The sequence below is a fragment of the Rhinopithecus bieti genome, unplaced genomic scaffold (genome assembly GCF_001698545.2).
Source record: "Rhinopithecus bieti isolate Rb0 unplaced genomic scaffold, ASM169854v2 scaffold_19652, whole genome shotgun sequence".
Taxonomy (NCBI): Eukaryota; Metazoa; Chordata; class Mammalia; order Primates; family Cercopithecidae; genus Rhinopithecus; species Rhinopithecus bieti.
The window spans coordinates 3,883,987-3,898,785 of record NW_016809913.1 but is presented as its reverse complement, the minus strand read 5'-3'; the positions used below and the strand labels follow the sequence as shown (position 1 = coordinate 3,898,785).

Here is a 14,799-nt window from a genome sequence, read left to right as displayed (position 1 = left end):
GCTGGAAGTGTTGGCTGCTGCAGACCGCCCCCAGGAGCCAAAGGGGCTACCTTGCCCAGGATGACAGATCCACTCTGGGGCAGCCCTCATCTGAAGGCTGGTCCATGTGGGGACACAATGATTTTGCCCCCTTACCTCTTTCTGGGCAACTTTGAAGGACTAGCCTGGCTCCAGATGACCCAGGGGTCAGCTGAGGCTCCTTGCAGCTGCAATGCAATCCACTTCTCCCTCTGCCTACCCTGTATCCCTTGTGCCCTCACAGGCCAAGCCCTAAGACATTCCCCAGTCAACTTCCTCACAGGCAACTGGATGCATTTAGTTTGGAGCTCCGGGAAGAGGTCTAGGCTGGGCGACAACAATGTGGGGTGACGACATCATGGAAATTTGAAGTCTCAGGCTAGGTGAGAAGGGAAGAGGATTGAAGCACAGAGCATGCCAACGTTGAGAGCTGAGGAGGTTGGAAGGGTGGTGCCCTGGAACCAAGCCAAGAAAGGTTTAAAGGGACCAGGCGTGGTGGCTCACGCCTGTAATCCCAGTACTTTGGGAGGCCGAGGTGGGTGGATCACTTATCAGGAGTTCGAGACCAGCCTGGCCAATATGGTGAAACCCATCTCTACTGAAAATACACAAGTTAGCCAGATGTGGTGGTGCATGCCTCTAGTCCCAGCTACTCAGGGGGGCTGAGGCAGGAGATTCACTTGAACCTGGGAGACAGAGGTTTCAGTGAGCTGAGATTGCGCCACTGCCCTCCAGCCTGGGGGACAGAGCTAGACTCCACCTCAAAAAAGAGAGAGAGAGAAAAAAAGAAAGGAAGTGTTTAAAGGAGAGATTTGGTGCCTATAATCCCATCTACCTGGGAGGCTAAGGCAGAAGAATAGCTTGAACCCAGGAGGTGGAGGTTGCAGTGAGCCGAGATCGCGCCACTGCACTCCAGCCTGGGCATGACAGAGCGAAACTCCGTCTCAAAAAGAAAAGGAGAGATTTACCTCGCCAGGTGCTATGAGGATTGTTCGGGTAAGATGAGGACCCATGACACTCTAGTTAGTTCATTTCAACCGCTGTAGTGTTCAGGGAGGAACTCGGAGGAACTTTTTTTTTTTTTTTTTTTTTTGGAGACGGAGTCTCGCTCTGTCGCCCAGGCTGGAGTGCAGTGGCGCGATCTCGGCTCACTGCAAGCTCCACCTCCCGGGTTTATGCCATTCTTCTGCCTCAGCCTCCCGAGTAGCTGGGACTACAGGCGCCCGCCGTCTCGCCTGGCTAGTTTTTTGTATTTTTTTAGTAGAGACGGGGTTTCACCGTGTAGACCAGGATGGTCTCGATCTCCTGACCTCGTGATCCACCCGTCTCGGCCTCCCAAAGTGCTGGGATTACAGGCGTGAGCCACCGCGCCCGGCCTCAGAGGAACTTTTAAAGCCAGGGGCATAATCTGGCGAGGAGAGGAACTCGTAGAGAAGGAGAAATGGATGATTTAGAAGGGGAGTGGCAGGAGCAAAACCTTGGAGCGGATGGGGTCCAGGGCGCACATGGAAGGGTCCATCTGTGAATAATGCTTTGCATCAGCAAGAAGGCAGAGTAGAGGCACCTGTGCAGGTTGGAGCGTAGACCTGGTGAGGAGGTCATTAGGCACGGTCACTGGCTGTGAGTGAGTGGTGGGAAGCAGTGCTGGAGATGAGAAGACAAGAAGAAAGAGTCAGCTTAACCTGCAAGTCTCCCGGCTGTAAAGGGCACTGGTGTGCTTCAAACCTAACTCTGGGCTTCATTCGCTGGAAAAAGCACAAAGACATTCTAAGCTGTCAAGACGTGGTAGGTTCAGCGAGTAATACTAGTTACAGTAAAAAGATCTGAGCTGTTGCTATGCTAAGCATTCGTCATGCATTCTGTCATTTAATAAGCCATCCCTCAAAACCCCTGTGACACAGATACAGTTGGTCCTTATTAGTTGCACATTCTGTATTTGCAAATTTGCCTGCTTGCTGAAACTCATGTGTAACACCAAAATCAACACTCGCAGAGCCTTTGTGATCATTTGCAAACATTCTCAGGGTGGTGAAGATGTGAGTCTCCCAACGTGGCATGTTCCCAGCTGAGGTCAAACAAGGCGACAAGCGGCCGTCTTGTCTCAGCTGTCGTACTGTAAACAAGTGTCCTCTTCACGGTCTAGTTAGTGCCGCATTTCCTGCATTTTTGTGTTTTTTATTGGCGATTTTGCTATTTGAAATGGCCCCCAAAGGCTGTCTAGTGTTCTTAAATGCAAGAAGGCTGGGATGTGCCTTGTGGAGAAAATAACGACTGAGTGTTAGATAAGCTTTGCCCAGGCATGAGCTACAGTGAGTTGAATGTTAATGAATCAGCAAATTGTATTAAATACAGTGTCTTTAAACAGAGACATGCTTAAAACAAGGTTATGTGTTGATTGTTTGATGAAAATGTTGTGATCAGAGGCTCACAGGAATTCAACCAGTATTTCCCCTAGGGGCAATGTTTCAGTATTCACGATTCTGTGTTCGTAGTGACTTCATAGAGCATAACTACTGCAAATAATGACAATCGACTGTACTTTTTTTTTTTGATACGGAGTCCTCCTCTGTCGCCCAGGCTAGAGTGCAGTGGTACAATATTGGCTCACTGCAACGTCTGCCTCCTGGGTTCAAGCGATTCTCCTGCCTCAGCCTCCCAAGTAGCTGAGATTACAGGCGCACACCATCACGCCTGGCTAATTTTTGTATTTTTAGTAGAGAGATTTCACCATGTTGACCAGGCTGGTCTCGAACTCCTAACCTCAAGGGATCCACCCACCTCGGGCACCCAAAGTGCTGGGATTACAGGTGTGAGCCACCGTGCCCGGCCTCGTGTGTACTATCAACCCTGTTGGTCACATAAGAAACCAAGGCTAAGAGACTAGACAAGCTACAGGTAGTAGTAGCAGAGCTGCGGCTGAAACCTGGGCTGGCAGGGCACTACGGGGCTTCGCCCCATGAATGTGGCCTTGTGATCCAGTGGGGACCGCAGGGGACCTGGCTTGGAAGAAAGGTTTCTTTTTTAGGACACCCCTTGAGCAGCCGGTCTCCCCACTGCGCTGGCCTCTCCAGTTTCTACCTGAACACAGACGCTCCCTCAGCCCGCCTGGGCTGCAGCCACAGAGCTGTTGCCAGGCTATGGTTTTCCCCTAAGCGGGTGGAACAGTGGCTCTGTGTCCAGAGGCCGGGCGCCTTTGGTTTTCCTTTGCCCTGCCCAGCCCTGGCAGGGGAGGCACAAAGGAGGCATCTGTGACTGAGCACGGAGGCCAGCCAGTCTCCCGACACCAGCCCATCCGGTCTGCTGCGGCCTCCTGTTTATTCAGGGATAAACCTGGGCAGGCCCCAGGGAGCCACCCTCTCCTCAGCCCCACCGCCTTCTCCACAGGGCAGAGCCCACAGCCCTTCTTCTGTCTTTTGTGGGGTGGCTTGCTTGTTGTGGTTTGGGATACTTCTTCATCCCAGCATCACTGAGATAATTTAGGAGACAATTATGGGAGACTCTGTTTGCTTTCAGAGTTGAGTTACAAGCCTTTCAGTGTGTGTCCTTCCAACCCCAGAACAGACTCAGAGTTGTCATCGTCCACTGTCATCCTGGCCTATTCTTCTTCTCTCAGGAGGCGGCTAAATCTGAGACTAATGGCTGCCACCTGGAGTGTTCCTCAGGGAGGCAGGGAGCACCCACATGACTGTGAGGAGGGGGCACTTACCTGGTGGGGGCTCAGTGCTCCCCTGTGGGGCTGAGGAAGGAGCCTGGGCTTGGGGAGAAGCTGGGTGCCTGCTGCCCACCCTCCTTGACTCATCAGATATAAATGAGAAGCCATGGCTGGGAGGGCGCGAAGCTGACAGCAGAGCCCCAGGTCCCCAGACAAGCTGTGGGGAGAAAAGCAGCATGGGTGTCAGAGGTGCCTGGACAGGCGGCCAGCAGGTCCACAGCAAGGCTGTACCTTGTTCTTCCTTGATCTCTGGGTGGCCAGCACTAGGCCTGGCCTGCGGTTCCTGCTCAGTGATTCTTGTTTGAGTAAAAGAATGACGGGGTGAATGAATGGATGGTCTTAGTTCTATGATGGTTACTTCGGGGAAGTTATTTTATTACACAAACCTGAGCTTCTCTTTTTTACATAGGATAATGGCTAGGTGCACAGTCTCTGGAGCCAGGCTGCCTGGGTTTGACTCCTGGCTCTCAACTTACTAGCTGTATATCCTTGAGTAACCTTTCTGAGCCTCAGTTTCCCCATCTGTAAAATGGGGATAATACCAACTCGTAGGGTTGTCGGGAGGATTAAATGAGCTCGTATCACGTGAAGCACTAGAACGGAGCTTGTGTATATAAGTGCTATGTGACCATTTGCTGTTAATACTTTTTTTTTTTTTTTTTTGAGAAGGAGTCTCACTCTGTCACCCAAACTGGAGTGCAGTGGCTAGATCTCAGCTCACTGCAACCTCCACCTCCCGGGTTCAAGTGATTCTCCTGCCTCAGCCTCCTGAGTAACTGGGATTACAGGCGACCACCACCATGCCCAGCTAATTTTTGTATCTTTAGTAGAGACGGGGTTTCACCATGTTGGCCAGGCTGGTCTTGAACTCTTGACCTCAAAGATCCACCCGCCTTGGCCTCCCAAAGTGCTGGGATTACAGGCTTGAGCCACCGCACCTGGCCAGCTGTTAATACCTTTAAGATGAACATAACATCTGCCTTGTGTGTGTGTTGGGAGCCTGGTACATTGTTTTCCCAAGTGTGCTCTTCTCAGAATGCTGATCCCTTGTGTTGTTAGATAAGAAGGGTCCTGTCCAAGCCCAATTGCCTTAAGGAAGCCTGGGGTTAAAAGCTAGGGAGGCTTCTCTCCTGCAGAGGTGCCTGTGACATCTCCAAGAGGGAGTGATTTGACCACAGATCACCTGCTTGCTATCACAGTGGGATGGGGTTTCCACAAAACACATCTTTGAAAACAACAAATACTTCTTCCTTCCCTCTATCCCTGGAGCCCTGGCCTCATCCTGCTTAGCTTATCTGGTGGCAGCCAGGGAAATGGCAGGATGTGTCTCCCTGGGCTTAGAACTGGGGCAGGAGTCAGCAGCCAAGTCAACACCAGGCAGTGGCCACTCCTCGGCTCTAAGCCAGCAGGTAGGACCACAGAGGTGCATGTAGGAGAATCATAGACACCTGATGTGGGCTGCAACTGATTGAGACACTGCTGAGCTGGACAGTGGACACCTGCAACCCAAGGATGATGAAGAGGAACTTGAGGCCTTTTATTGCTCATGGTCTTCAATCATCCTTATTAGTTTCTGTTGCTTCCCAGGCAATTCTAGTTGCTGTAAGTAAGCCAATGATGCAGCGAGAGAGGCAGAAGGGAGTCCTGAACATGGGCCAGATCTGGGTACAAATCTTGGCTCTGCCACCACTTAATCCTCTTGAGCCTCAGTTTCCTTATCTGTATCATGAGTGCGGTAACATCTACTCTACAAGATTGTTGGATTAAAATAAGAAATGAAGTGACTGGCACATAGTTCATAGCTATTATTAATAATAGGCTGCAGGGAAATGTTCTCTCCTTGGTTTCGGGGCCCCTGTCCAAGGTTCCAGTTAGGTAGAGGAGTTGTTTCTTCAGAGTTGAGATCTGATGTGTCTGGGAAGCAGGCAGCTTGATCTTGAGAAAGGTCTCTCTCCTTTCAAATGCCCATCTCAGGAACTTCAGAAAAGGCTTCTGCTAATTCACAAATCAAGTCCTCAGCTTTCCATTGTCTGAGGGTGAGGGATTCTCAGTCCCATTCAGGGCCCTAACCATTCCCCAGGTGACTACTTTGTGCCAGACATGTTAGGAGCTTAAGTCCAAAGACACCAGAGGCATGGACCCTGTCCTCAGGAATTGCAGAATGGTAGGGGACCTGACAGGAGGCCAATCCTGACAATTCAGTGTGTTCCTCATAGTAACGGAGCTTGTGATTGAGGCATAGAGATCATGAAGTCAAGGAATAATTTATTATCACTGGAGAAGACAGGGAAGGCATCACCTGGGAAATCATACCTGGGTGGAGTTTTGAAGGATGAATAGGAGTTTGCCTAGTGGACAGAGGAGGCCAAAAGTTTGGTACTAAAAACAGCATACCTACTCTACTCCCAACCACCTCCCTTTTCTAGGATTGGTGTGGGTCCGTCTGCCATTAGCAAGCTTTGTGACTATAGGTAAGTCATTTCTTCTCTCTAGGCCTCAGTTTCTCATTTGTGAAATGGGATCCCTTCCAGCTTTAATGCACTATGATTTCATGTTTATGTAGGCCTAGATAATTGTTTTAAAGTCCTCATATTTGCAAAACACTTGGCGAAAGTCTTTGACTTTTTCTCTTCTAACGCACCTCCCAGTCTTACAAAGTGGGTTGTACTGTCTCCATTTGACTGAGGAGGAAACTGAGGCTTGGTGAAGTTACTTGCCTTTAGCCAATGTGTGGCAGATCCAGGCCTCAAATCCAGGTCTTCCGGCCCTGAGTTCCACTGTTTCTCCACTGCTCCACACAGCCTCTCATCCAACAAGCCCTCGGCGGCTGCACATAATGATCCTGGACAGATTACTGCCTTGTGCAGGCTCCTGTCAGATGTTACTCCTGATAGCTGGGGAGGAGGATGAGCGAGAACATTGTGTGCCAGGATGCCAGGCCTCGGCCCTGAAGAAGGAGCTTATGAGAAAGAGGCATGCAGGGAGGCAGCGGGTAGGATGTTGAGCATGGTCAAGAAAGGCTGTTTTGGCCAGAGAGTGGGTAAAGAATAAAGTCTGGAGTAGCAGGCAAGTGCACAGCCACCCTTTCCTGAAGCAAAAATTGGTGCCTAAATCCACAGTGAAAATAGTCCCCCTGGCCGGGTGCGGTGGCTCATGCCTGTAATCCCAACACTTTGGGAGGCCTAAGTGAGCAGATCGCTTTAGGTCAGGAGATTGAGACAACCCTGGCCAACATGGTGAAACTTTGTCTCTACTAAAAATAAAGAAATTAGCTGAGTGTGGTGGCACATGCCTGTGATCCCGGCTACTCCGGAGGTTGAGGCACGAGAATTGCTTGAACACAAGAGGCAGAGGTTGCAGTGAGCTGAGATCACGCCACTGCACTCCAGCCTGGCGACAGAGGCAGACTCCATCTCAAAAAAAAAAAAAAAAAGAAAGGAAACAGTCCCCCTGCCTCCAGGGTCTCTGTGTGCCCGTACCCTGCTTTGTTTTTCTTTAGAGCACATATTATACATGTCACTCATTAATTTATTGTTTCATCATCCGACTTCTCCACTAAAATGTCAGCTCCACGAGAATCAATCAAGACTTGGTACTGATCAAGGCTGTGTCTACAACACCTAGAACAGAGCCTGGCACTAACTGTTCTTGAATGAATGAAGGAATTAATGAAGGAATGACTGAAAGAATGAAGGAATGAATGAAAGAATGAATGAAGGATTGAAAGAATGAATGAAGGATTGAAAGAACAAATGATCCCTTCACCTGTGATCATGTCAGCACCCACTGTTGTCGGCAAGTGTTTAGCAAAGCAGTTCCCAAACCGCTGCATCAGAATCACTGGGATCTCTAAAAACTGCCAACACCTGGCTTCCACCGTGACATTCGGATTAGGTTGCCATGGGGTATGTTACTGACTTTTTTTTTTTTTTTTTTGAGACGGAGTCTCGCTCTATCACCCAGGCTGGAGTGCAGTGGCGTGATCTCAGCTCACCGCAAGCTCCGCCTCCTGGGTTCATGCCATTTTCCTGCCTCAGCCTCCCGAGTAGCTGGGACTACAGGTGCTCGCCACCATGCCCGGCTAATTTCTTTGTATTTTTAGTGGAGACGGGGTTTCACTGTGTTAGCCAGGCTGGTCTTGATCTCCTGACCTCATGATCCGCCGCCTTGGCCTCCCAAAGTGCTGGGATTACAGGCGTGAGCCACCGCGCCTGGCCTGTTACTAACATTTTTTTAGGTTCAAGTGATTCCAATCGTTTTTAAGTTCTTCAGGTGATCCTGATGTGCAGTGCAGTTTAGGAACCACTGCTTTAAAGGGTTGTCTACTCCTATAAAAGGGCAGTCCACTCCTACAAAGCTTCCAGCTGAGTTAATGGCCAATCAGAGACATGGGCAGTGGTACCCTGGGTGGGACCTCTGTGCTGCCCAAGTCTGGGAGGAGGTGGGGGCGGTGAGGTGTATGGGGAGAGAAGAGTTGTTTTCGCTGTCTGGGTTTGCAGTTACCTGATATTACCAAGAGTAGAGGAAAAGGAAGTTTTTCTCCTTGCCCTCACCCAATTCAAGTCAAAAGAAGACCTTGCTGGACTTCCTCCTCCCCTGCCACCTCCTCTTCTTGGATGACTGAATGAGTCAGAGGGGATGTTTGTTAGGGAGGAAACACTGGTTTTCTCACCATTTTCCCCCTTTCTTTGGGCTTGAATGAGTAAGAAAACCCATTGTTTATACATGCGCACGTTGACAAAAATAGAGCTTGGAGCTTCTGAAGACTCAACCTGGGCTCCAGAGTCAATAAGTCCAGGTCCTACTCTGTCTGCACAGCATCCAGCCAGTTGTTATGAGAGAACCCAGCCCCAGGGGCAGAGTGGTGAAATCATCCCAGCCAATGGACAGTCACCAACACCGGGGTGTTTGCCAAGGGAAACACCTTGTTTCCACAGTCCAAGATCCTCTCCTGGGCTGGCACAGAGTTGCAGAATTGCAAGAGACCTAAAGATGCTGTCCAGCCAAGAGCTTTTCCAGGGGAGGAGTCTGAGGCCCAAAAAGTTAGGGAGAGCCCAGAACCCAGGCCTCCTGCATCTTCACTGGGTTTGGTGGGAAGAGGCAGAGGAAGGAGTGGTCAGAGAAGATGCCAGCTTAGTGCAGACCCCTAGACACATCCCCACTGGAGACAGAGGGCTCTGGGATCCAGGAGTCACCCCCATTTTTTGTCTAAATAAAAAATTGGGGGCCAGGTGTGGTGGCTCACGCCTGTAATTCTAGCACTTTGGGAGGCTGAAGCGGGCAGATCACTTGAGGCCAGTTTGAGACTAGCCTGGCCAACATAGCAAAACCCCATCTCTACTAAAAATACCAAAAATTAGCTAAGTGTGGTGGCACATGCCTATAATCCCAGCTGTTCAGGAGGCTGAGACACAAGAATCACCCGAACCCAGGAGACAGAGGTTGCAGTGAGCCAAGATCGCATCACTGCACTCAAGCCTGGGCGACAGAGGGAGACTCTGTCTCAAAAAAAAAAAAAAAAAATTGGGAACGGGTCAAGAGGCCTCTGCAGTCTCCGAGTCCTGTCTACTTACTTGGTAGTCCCTTCCCTAAGCCACTGCTTAAGTCGTCAAATACTGAATTTATCACCTGGGATGAAAGCTGAGATTTAAGAGTTGTAGCTGAACTTCCTGAGTGTGGAGTCAAAGGACCTCTGAGAGAGAGGTGAGAGAGGATGAGTGCTTGTGGTAAAGTCCTAGCCAGCTGCCAGGGGGCTTTTCCACACAGAGCCCCAGCTGGGCAGAAATAATGTCCTCTAGCGGGGGGTGGTGGCTCACACCTGTAATCCCAGCACTTTGGGAGGCCGAGGCAGGCGGATCACAAGGTCAGGAGTTCAAGGCCATCCTGACCAACATGGTGACACCCCGTCTCTACTAAAAATACAGAAATTAGCCAGGCGTGGTGTCATACGCCTGTAGTCCCAGCTACTCAGGAGGCTGAGGCAGGAGAATCGCTTGAACCCGGGAGGCGGAGGTTGCAGTGAGCCAAGATCGCGCCACTGTACTCCAGCCCAGGCGACAGAGTGAGACTGAGCCGCAAAAAAAAAAAAAAAAAAAGAATGTCCTGTGTGTGTGTGTGTGTGTTGACAGAATCAAGCCCTGCTAAGATGGACCGGGTTTGACTGATGCTCACAGTCCTGATTAATGACTGGTGTCCACCTTGGAGAGCACTAGACTGAGAGTCATGAGACCTGGTTCTACCCCTGGCTCCACCACTAACTGCCTGTGCTACTTGTGAGGGGAGATGCCATTTCCCACCTCTGGGGCTCATTCCCCTGTCTTGGAAATGGTTATACTATACGAGTGATTTTAAACATTTTTAAAGCCATAGAACCCTTTATTCACATGAAGTCTCATGCAGAAGACAACATGTACAGCAGACAGAAGTGGAGCTATTTTTGTGGTCCCCCTGAAGTATACCTTCCCTTTTGCGAAGTCTCCACAGAACCCTGAGGGTTCCAAGGAACTCAGTTTGAGAACAACTTGCCAGACTTTTTGTTTTAGCTCCAATACTATTTATATCAGCTGTTGTTTGTTCACTTGGCTAATATTGGTTGGCATCAGTTGCTTGGCTAATGTTAACATTAGGTAATGTTCAGAAGGGTTCTTTTCTCAAAATAATGATCATGAAACCATATATATATTTAGCCAGTCGTTCCACATGGCCCCAAACATGTGCAGAATGTTGCTTCTTTACACCATCTAATGTTGAGCTAACTCCTGCATGGTGGCAGCAGAAAGAAAATAGACTTAGGCCAGGCATGATGGCTCATGCCTGTAATCCCAGCATTTTGGGAAGCTGAGGTGGGGGGATTGCTTGAGCCTAGGAGTTTGAGGCTGCAGTGAGCTATGATTGCGCCACTGCACTTCAGCCTAGGCAACAGAGCAAGGTCCTTTTTATTTATTTATTTATTTATTTATTTATTTATTTATTTATTTATTTTAGACAGTCTCCCTCTGTCACTCAGGTTGGAGTGCAGTGGCACAATCTTGGTTCACTGAAGCCTCTACCTCCCGGGTTCAAGTGATTCTCCTGCCTCAGCCTCCAGAGTATCTGGGATTACAAGTGCTCGTCACTACACCTGGCTAATTTTTGTATTTTTTTGTAGAGACAGGGTTTTGCCATGTTGGCCAGGCTGGTCTCGAATTCTTGACCTCAGGTGATCTACCTGCCTCAGCCTCCCAAAGTGCTGGGATTACAGGTGTGAGTCACCGCGCCTGGCCTAACCCTGTCTCTAAAAAAAAAAAAAAAAAAAAGGAACCTCACAGCAATGCTAAGAGACCAGGGTACCTAACTCAAGGCCTTCCTTCCCCACATCCTCACAGGTGGTGCTGTGCTCAGAAGGCAGGATTATACTTCCTATTAACTCACTCTTAGCCCCTGTTTGAACCAAGGACAGAGTCCTAGCCTGTATTAGAGCCCTCAGATCCCATATTCATCCCGTGTCTAATCCCACCCATCAGATACAGTCACCATCCCCACCTCACCCCCCACTGGACTATCACTGCTTCTCTAAACCCTGCTGGAACATGTGAGCCCTTCCTCAAAAGTCAGGGTCCTAAATTTTCCCTCGGGCTGCCTCTAATCCTCACCTCTGTTCCCCTCAGCCTCTTGCCATAATGATCATGAGTAATAGCTACTGTTTATTGGCTACTTGCTCTGTGCCAGGCTCTGTTCTATGTATTTTACTGGCCCTGATTATTTTGATCCTCACAATAGTTCTAAAACACATACTATTATTATCTCCAATTTAAAGATGAGGCAATTGAAACACTGGGACTTAAACTTGCCTACGGTCATTTAGCAACAAGGTGGTAAAGCCAAGATACCGCCCTCGGCCCCAGCACCCATGCACAGAACCAGTGCATCAGACTGCAGCTCACTCGTGCTGCTGGTAGTGACTAGGAGCTACCATTTATTGAGCACCTGCAGCATCTCAGGCATTGCACTAGACACTTCATCATTTCATTGAAACTTCACAATTGCAAGAGGAAGAGTCTTATTTCCATTTTCTAGAAGTGGAGACTAAGGCTCCAAAACATTGACTTCCCTTGGTAAGTGGAACCGGGCAGGCTTCGAACCCAGGAGTGTTCAATGCATCTGTGGCCTTCCTCTGTCACTCTGCTTTTAAGGACAAGTACCTGGAGACATTCCCCACTCCACTACCTTTGAGAAAAATAAAGAGAGACCTACTGACACAACCCATTCCACAGAGCTCTTGAGAATGTCACTCAGGCTGCCCGTGGTGAGGACGTGGAGGGGGCTTGACAGGCCTGACTTTCTCCATTGACCTTTGCTGGGAGACAGCCAGGACCAGAGAAGGGATGATCACCCTTGGTTTCTGCTTTTCTTTCTTGGTTCTGGACGATCCTGTCATGTGACCTGCTTTCTGGAGCCCAATTATCCTTAGGGGCAACATTGGACTTGGAAGGGAAGAAGGGAAACCAAGATAGAGCCCCTGGACTCAGCCACATCCTAAAACCTTATGGAAGGCTGCTGAGTTAAGGTCTCAGGGTGGAGCTGGGAAGGCAGATAGAGTGGGCCAGGGTGCATGGGCTCAATCACGTACCACACCTTTGAGGAGTGCCTAAAATTAAGTGTACCCACTGTGCTAGGGTGTACAACATCCCGTGAGGTACCATTCCCATTTTACAGATGAAAAGACATTGAGTCTTAGAGAAGTAACAGAACTTGTCCCAGGACATCTGGGAAATAAGACTCAATTCAAACCCAAGTCTGTTTGACTTCAAAGCCAGTGGCATGATACACCACATAAGTACTTTTATTTATTTATTTTAAATAGAGACAGGGTCAGCCAGGCACAGTGGCTCACGCCTGTAACTCCAGCACTTTGGGAGGCTGAGGCGGGCAGATCACGAGGTCAGGAGTTCGAGACTAGCCTGGCCAATATGGTGAAACCCCGTCTCTGCTAAAAATACAAAAATTAGCTGGGCGTGGTGGCACGCACCTGTAGTCTCAGCTACTTGGGAGGCTGAGGCAGAAGAATCGCTTGAACCTGGGAGGCGGAGGTTGCAGTGAGCCGAGATTGCGCCACTACACTCCAGCCTGGGCAACAGAATGAAATATAAATCTCAAAATAAATAAATAAACAAATAGCGACAGGGTCTTGCTGTCAACCAGGCTGGAGTGCAGTGGTGCCATCATGGCTCACTGCAGACTGAAACTCCTGGGCTCAAGTGATCCTCCCTTCTCAGGCTCTCCAGTAGCTGGGACTATACGCACGTGCCACCATATCTGGCTAATGTTTTTATTTCTAATTTTTTTGGTAGGGATGGGGTCTTGCTATGTTGTCCAAACTGGCCTCAAATACCTAGCCTCAAGTAACCCTCCTGCTTTGGCCTCCCGAAGGCACTGGGATTACAGGTATGCGTCACCACATCCAACTAACATGTGTGTTCTTTATGATACACCACATTGGTCCTATGTGTTAGAGACTGTGGGAGCAGACACAAACAAGAGAAACAGACTGGCCTCTGCACATAGATCTCTGAACAGCAAGGCAGACCTTGCGAGGAGAGGGCTGGGCAGTGGAGTTTCTACCTTGGGGCCACAGCTATAGCTCCTCTCTCAGGTGGCTCTGGCCAGGAGGCCCTCCTCTATTTAATGCTGTCCCATTTGGAAAGTCCCCAGCAGTTCTGGGAGCCGTAGGGGCTGCTTTGCCTCAGAGACAAGCCCTGGTAAACATAGGGGCCGCTGATAATTTACTGGCAGGAGAGACTGAGGAGAAGGAATTTGACAGCAAAGAGGCAGAGAAGTGGGTAAAGCTGCTGTGTGTGAGCATGTGTGTGTGGGTGGGTGCATGTGTGGGTGGGTGTCTAGGGTGGTGCAGGACCAAAGCACCCAGATGCCCTACTGATCTTGCCCGTGCCAAAGTGCCAGTGCCACTTTGTTGGCCAGTGAAGACTCAGGGAAGGCAAGGGTGGCTTTGAGCTAGACAGGAAGATAAGTCTCTCCCCTCACTCAAGTTATATAGTTCAACGGCAGGTCGAAGGGCAACCACATTTGCAATATTTGCCACTTTACATTCATCTCATTTTGCCTTTTTAAAGTCCAGGGAATGGTTAAGAGTGATGGGGGGATGGCGAGTGCATTTTTAAACATTTAATTTTTTGTAGAGAGGAGGTGTCGCTATGTTGCCCAGGTTGGTCTCAAACTCCTGGCCTCAAAGATCCTCCGCCTCGGCCACTTTGTCCGAGCCACTGTGCCCAGCCTGAGGGCACATGTTTAACATAAATAATATTTACTAGCATTCAACAGGAAGCGTCCTCTTTTTTTTTTTTTTTGGTTCTTTAGTTGCCGCTTGGTTCTTTATGTTCCTGGGCTGGTTATGGGGATGGTTCCGACTTCACATGAAAAGGCTGGGAAAGTTGTGGGTAGGACTCAGGATGAAAGTCAGTCTAGGCGCCCCCGGACTCATTAGGGCGTGGAGAAGGCGGCGGGCCGTGTGGGGTGGCGTGCGCCGTGTGAGCCGGTGAGCGCCGGCTGGAATCTCGCAGTGCGGTGACAACAAACCGTGAGGGTGGCGCGGAACGGGCAGAAGACTACAGCGCCTACCTGGTAGTGGCGCGAGCTCAAACGCCGCCTCCTGGAGTCCTGGCCCGGGCCGCACGGAGCCAGGCAGGCCTAAGCTAGCCGCACCTACGGAGGCGGGGCCGGCCGCGCGGCCATTGGTCGGTCCCCCGGAGCCACCTGCCCCTACCTTTGGGGGCGGGGTTACCTGGGCCCCGCCCCGCGGCTCGGGTTCCCGGGCTCCGTCCCCGTCCTCCGCCCCCGCCCCGCCCCGGCGCGAGGCCCCGCCCTTGAGTTCCAGGGCCCGGGCGCCTCGTGATGTCACCGCAGCTTTGATACAAAGAGCCCTTCGGGCCCACGCGGGTCTCCCGGCAACAGGCGCGGGCGGGGGCGGGGCCGCGCCTTCCACTGGTGCCCAGGAGTGCGAGCGGCGGCGGCGCGGCGGGAATTGTTCCTGCGCTTCGGGGCTGCCCGCCGCGTCCCCGCGCGCCGCCGACCCG

The 14,799-nt window shown here is 50.5% G+C and overlaps 1 protein-coding gene across 2 annotated transcripts in view; it reads left to right on the top strand.

Annotated features, from left to right (window-relative positions):
- Window positions 1-14,799, top strand: part of RAB11FIP4 (RAB11 family interacting protein 4) — a 149,895-nt gene that overhangs the window by 84,709 nt on the left and 50,387 nt on the right. Inside the window, exon 1 of one of the 2 annotated variants that reach the window (XM_017890942.1) lies at window positions 14,596-14,786. The exons of the other annotated variant lie outside the window; for it this stretch is intronic. The gene's annotated coding sequence lies outside the window, so the exon portion shown is untranslated. Of the gene's footprint in view, window positions 1-14,595; window positions 14,787-14,799 lie in introns of those variants that run through there. 2 annotated transcript variants of the gene reach the window in all.